Source organism: Triticum aestivum, chromosome 2D (assembly GCF_018294505.1).
Source record: "Triticum aestivum cultivar Chinese Spring chromosome 2D, IWGSC CS RefSeq v2.1, whole genome shotgun sequence".
Classification (NCBI taxonomy): Eukaryota; Viridiplantae; Streptophyta; class Magnoliopsida; order Poales; family Poaceae; genus Triticum; species Triticum aestivum.
The window spans coordinates 172,384,833-172,390,757 of record NC_057799.1 but is presented as its reverse complement, the minus strand read 5'-3'; positions in this window follow the sequence as shown (position 1 = coordinate 172,390,757).

Genomic DNA, 5,925 nt, shown 5'->3' with positions numbered 1-5,925 from the left:
GCAGGAGACCACCGGATGGCCGGTGCAAGGCTGCAATGTGCGACATCACATCGATCGAACGATCGATCTCACTGTCGGTCGGTATCACCGTACTGTGTCATGGGAAGTGGGAACACAATTCGCAGATTTTTCCCGATCAAACACCTGCGCCAACGTGAACCGGTCACGCGTGCGTGCACTCGCGCTCCGACTGCCTACTTGTTCGGCTGGCTTGTAGGCTAGGATAGGTTCCGTTGGAACGCGCAAGATATCGTCGTCAGTTATTACTCGGTAGTTAGCTTAGATACGTCCGGTTAACTGCGGCGCATGCACGCTTGTGCAAGTGTCGGCCGGCGACGTGAGCGGAGCCGGAAAGTTAGGGGACAGTGCCGCGTTGTGTAGTCGATAAAAGCATCTCCAGCCGTTGGCCCCTCAGGACGCGTAAAAATCGCCTTCGGGGGTGAGCCGGCGATACAATCGGCGTTGGGGCGGTTTTGCGCCCAGCCGTCGCCCCAGGCGCCGATATTGGCCCACTTTTCAGCCCTCTTTCGGCAAATAAAGGATCCATATGGGTGAGAATAGGCCCATATTCGACGTGGTTCGCCGTGGCTCGGCTTTGAATTATGAACATAAATATTTTTTCATCACATAGTTCATCACAGAAAAATCAAATAGTTCAACAAAATAGTACAACAACAAATAGTTCAATACAAATTATATAGTTCAACAAATAAAAACTCATATTTCATCACACGTCGCGCCCGGCGTCGTCCTTGAGCCTCCATAGGTGCTCCACCAGATCATGCTGCAGCTGATGATGCACCTGTGGGTCTCGGATCTCCTGACGCATACTGAGGTAGGCAGTCCAGGTTGCCGGTAGCTGGTGATCAACTTCGGCTAAAGGATCATGCCTATAGTATGGTTCAGTGTCAAACATTGGGACTTCTTGCTTGCTCTCGATGATCATGTTGTGCAAGATGACACAGCAAGTCATGATCTCCCACATTTGATCTTTCGACCAGGTCTGAGCAGGGTACCGGACAACAGCAAATCGAGATTGGAGCACACCAAATGCTCGCTCGACATCCTTCCGACAAGCCTCCTGCACCTTGGCAAAGTGGGACTTCTTGCCTCCTGGTACAGCATTTGAGATAGTCTTCACAAATGTAGACCATCTCGGATAGATGGCATCAGCTAGGTAGTACCCCTTGTTGTAGTGCCGCCCATTGATGTCGAAGTTCACCGGAGGAGAATGACGTTCAACAAGCTTGGCAAAGACAGGAGAGCACTGCAACACGTTGATGTCATTGTAAGTTCCTGGCATATCAAAGGAGTGCCAAATCCAGAGGTCCTGTATGGCCACCGCCTCAAGTACCACACTCCAACCGCCTTTGGCACCTTTGTACATCCCCTGCCAAGCAAATGGACAATTCTTCCATTTCCAATGCATGCAGTCGATGCTTCCAAGCATCCTAGGAAATCCTCTTGCTGCATTCTATGCTAGGATCCGAGCAGTGTTTTCCGCATTGGGTGTTCTCAAGTATTGCGGTCCAAACACTGCCACCACTGCCCGACAGAACTTGTAGAAACACTCTATGCTGGTGGACTCGTCCATGCGCCCATAGTCGTCGAGTGAATCACCGGGAGCTCCGTATGCAAGCATCCTCATCGCTGTCATGCACTTCTGGATCGAGGTGAATCCAAGTTTGCCGGTGCAATCCATCTTGCACTTGAAGTAGCTGTCGAACTCCCTGATGGAATTCACAATCCTGAGGAAGAGCTTTCGGCTTATCCGATAACGGCGCTGAAATGTTTTGTCGCCGTGAAGTGGAGCATCGGCGAAGTAGTCGGAGTAGAGCATGCAGTAGCCTTCGAGACGATGCCGGTTTTTTGCTTTCACCCGCCCCGGCGCCGAGCCACCTCGCCGCGGCTTTTCATTGCTCGCCAGCAGCTGGACGAGGGCGGCGAGCACCATGAGATGCTCTTCTTCCTGGACGTCGGCCTCGGCTTCCTCCTCCAGCATCGCGGCGAGCGCTTCCTCGTCATCCGAGTCCATCGCCGAGGCAGGAAAATCGCCGAACACCTTGCGCCCGGTGGGCGTGTACCCGCCGCTAAACTGCCCCTCCGCGACCGGAAACGGCGGCCGGAAACGCCCAGCTGCTGTTGGAGGGGCTGCCACGGCGAACCTCCGCTATTTTTCCGGCGGGGATTGGCTATCTAGCAGTGAAGGGCGGCGGGCGGCGCCGGGATATAGCTAGTGGCGGCCGAGGGCGCGGGGGTGGGAGGCGAGTCGGGGAAGAAAATCTTGACTTTTCACCTGACGGTGTGGGCCAGCCGCGCTTTTCCCCTGCGCCGGAGCCCCCGATCGCCCTAGTGCGCCGGGTTCGGCCTGCGACCGCCGGGCGGAAAAAAGGGCCGAACCAGCGCTTTTCGGCGTCCGGGGGGCACGACTGGGCCATTTTTGACGCCGACGTCGAAAAAGTGGCCTGAGGAGCTGTTGGGGACGCGGTTGGAGATGCTCTAAGATTTTAGTGTTGTCAAACGAACCTCCTTTTCCACGACAGGTGGATAACATGACATAATGCGTTCTAGTTAGTAGTTACATGTCGATTGCTGACGGTGAAAGATGGAGCTTCACACTAAATTAACTTATCCATCATGGTACGCATTAAGCTTCGAATAGGAGAGAACTTATCCAGTGCAGTCGAATGTCGATCACTCTCATGTGCATCTCCAAAGCCCGTCGGGTTTAAACCATGGCCATGGCCATGGCCATATCCACGTCCTTGTCCATGTCCACGACGAGCGGTTGCTCCTGCATGTCTGCCTCTGGGTCTGCGCCCCTAGCTAGAGCGCTCTACCTGGGAAACGTCTACGTCAGTGCACACACGTAGACGTAGGCCACCCTGCATTTACGCCGATACATACATGCAACACCTGCCGCGTCAACGGGACGGTTCTCTCCGTTGGTAGACGCTTCCAAGTGCAGGAAAATCCACACGGTTCAATGGAGACTTGCGCAGGATGGACGCACTGGCCGGTGCAAAGCTACAATGTGCGACGTCACATCGACCGATCGATCTCACCGTCGGTCGGTATCGTCGTACGGTGTCATGGGGACACAAGCTGCGGAGTTTTCCGATCAAACACCTGCGCCTACGTGAACCGGTCATGCGCTTGCGTTCACTCGCGCTCTGAATACCGACTTGCTCGGCTGACTTGTAGGCTAGGAGTAGGATAGGTTCGTTGGAGCCGTCGGTTACTCGGCAGTTAGCTAGATGGATACTGTACGTCCGGTCACCTGCCGACCGGACGCTCGGCGCATGGACGCTCATGCAAGTGTCGACCAGCGTTTGGATTGCCGGCCGGCGAATAAAGAGTGCTACTAAACCATGCCTTTTTGCTGATTCGCTGATGCGCTAACCTCTAGCGACAGGGATAGTACTAGTATATTATATTGTACTCCCTCCGTCCCATAATGTAATATGTTTGTTTGACACTACACTAGTGTCAAAAAGCGACTTATATTATGGTTATGGTGGGACAGAGGGAGTAACTCTTTCCACAGTCAAAGTGCGCGATGATAGCCATGGTCGACAGATATGGATAACGCGATGCCTTTTGTTTCCCTTTGACCTGCAGCACGGGTCCTCCATTGATGGACCGACATTGGGCCCAAGCTTATCGACTTACTCCTGCAAGGCCTATTGCTGCCAGCTACGTGCAAGAAGTAGCCGGATGCGGTGCGATGTACACCGTACACCTGCGTCATATACATGTACACGCGTGCGATTACCGCGCATGCATGTCAGCGCACACTTTCAGTTAATGGCCGTGCGTACGTAAGCGTCTGGCGGTACGTGCGTTAGATAAACCAAATTCAGTACGTAGTAGTTATCACTTAGTATCAGTGTATCCAGCCATACAGCTCTCTCTAGTGCGTTCTGCAGACGGAGTTCGCATGGTATACTGTCAGGATCGAACTATCCTACTGTCTGTGAGGATCTCCTTCGCAATCTGTTCAACCTGCCTTACGCCCGCCGTCGTTCACTTTATTTTTTCTTGATTTGTCTTCAACATATTCCAATCATACAACCATTTAGTGATCATGTTAACATAGAGCGCAGGGATTAGTAACCCTGCTATTATCAAACACTACCTTCTTTCTAAGTTTTCATAATGTCCAGAAGATAGCCGGAATCCCAATTGTCGGGAGATCTCTATCACTTTTATTAAATTTTCTGATCCAAATCAAGAATAAGCGTTGGATGTTATCAGGAATGTCATGCATGCCAAACGAGCATTTCATGACCATCCACAACAGTCTAGCAATGGAACAACGAAAGAAGAGATGATTAATATCGTCTTCCCTCCCACAAAAAGAATATTTACTGTCTCCAGACCACCTCCTCCTGATCAAGTTATCTTTAGAGAGTATACTCACTCTCAAAGTGAGCCACATGAAAACTTTGACCCTAGGGGTCATTTTAACTTTCCATAGAAAGTTATGCGGGTACCTGAAACCAGTTTGAACCATATATCTATAACAAGATTTAACAGTATATTTCCCATTGCCCATCAGTGTCCATCTCACTACATCTCTCTGCTCATTCAGAGTCACACTCCCACAAGCCTCTCTTATATGTTCCCACAATTCCAAAGATTCCCTATACAAAGTTCTCCTAAACCTGCCATTATTCAAACCTCCTCCCAAAATATCAGCAACAGATAAAACACACATTATATAACCTGGGATAGCTTCTTTCAAAGACTTAGGTCCTATCCACTAGTGTTCCCAAAATCTGGTACTTTACCATTCCCAACGCAAAATCTACATAAAAAACACTTTGTGTTTTAAGAGCTCAGTCCAAAATTGTGAGTTCCCACTTTATGCTTAATGCCAATAATACAAGTATTTTCGATATATTTACCAGCAAGCACATCCTGCCACAACCCTTCTGTGTTATAAATTTCCCACCACCATTTACATAACAGGGCTTTGTTCATTAAAGCAAAGTTCTGTGTTCCCAGTTCCCCCATATCTTTAGGTTTACAAACTTTAGACCATATGACCAAATGATATTTTTTTTCTTATCAATACTTTCTTGCCATAATAATCTTGCTCTAAATAAACCCATTCTCTTATTTACCCCATAGGTAGTCCATAAAAGGACATCATGTAATAAGGTATGTCAGTCAAAGATGACTGAATCGGAGTGATCCTACCAGCACTAGCCAACAATCTCCCATGCCAAGTACCACATTTATTTTCATTTTCTCTTCTGGAGGTTTCCAGTGTTTAATTCTAATCCTTTTTATCAATAGGGAGGCCCAAGTATTTCAAAGGAAATTCGCCTACACGGCAGGCGAAGATTTTAGAGTTCGCATCCCCACCCCCACAATCTAGTTGGTCCTCGCCCTTCAATCTGGATCGATCTCATCTTCCACCTCGCGCACACATCTCTTTTCGCCGAAAAAGCATGTGATACGTCTCCAACGTATCTATATTTTTTGATTGTTCCATGCTATTATATTATCTATTTTGGATGTTTTATATGCATTTATATGCTATTTTATATGATTTTTGGGACCAACCTATTAACCTAGAGCCCAGTGCTAGTTTCTGTTTTTTCCCTTGTTTTTGAGTTTTGCAGAAAAGAAATATCAAACGGAGTCCAAATGAGCTGAAAATTTACGGTCATTTTTTATGGACCAGAAGAAGACCCCGAAGCGAAAGAGTTGGGCCAGAAGAGCCATGAGGCATCCAAAAGGGTGGAGGGCGCCCCCTTAGGGCGCTCCCCCTGACTTTTTGTCGCCTCGTGGACCCCCTGACGTGAAACCGACGCCAAAAAATCCTATAAATCTAGAAACCCATATAAAGAAACCTAAATCGAGAGTTCCGCCGCCGCAAGCCTCTATAGCCACGAAAAACCAATCGGGAGCCCG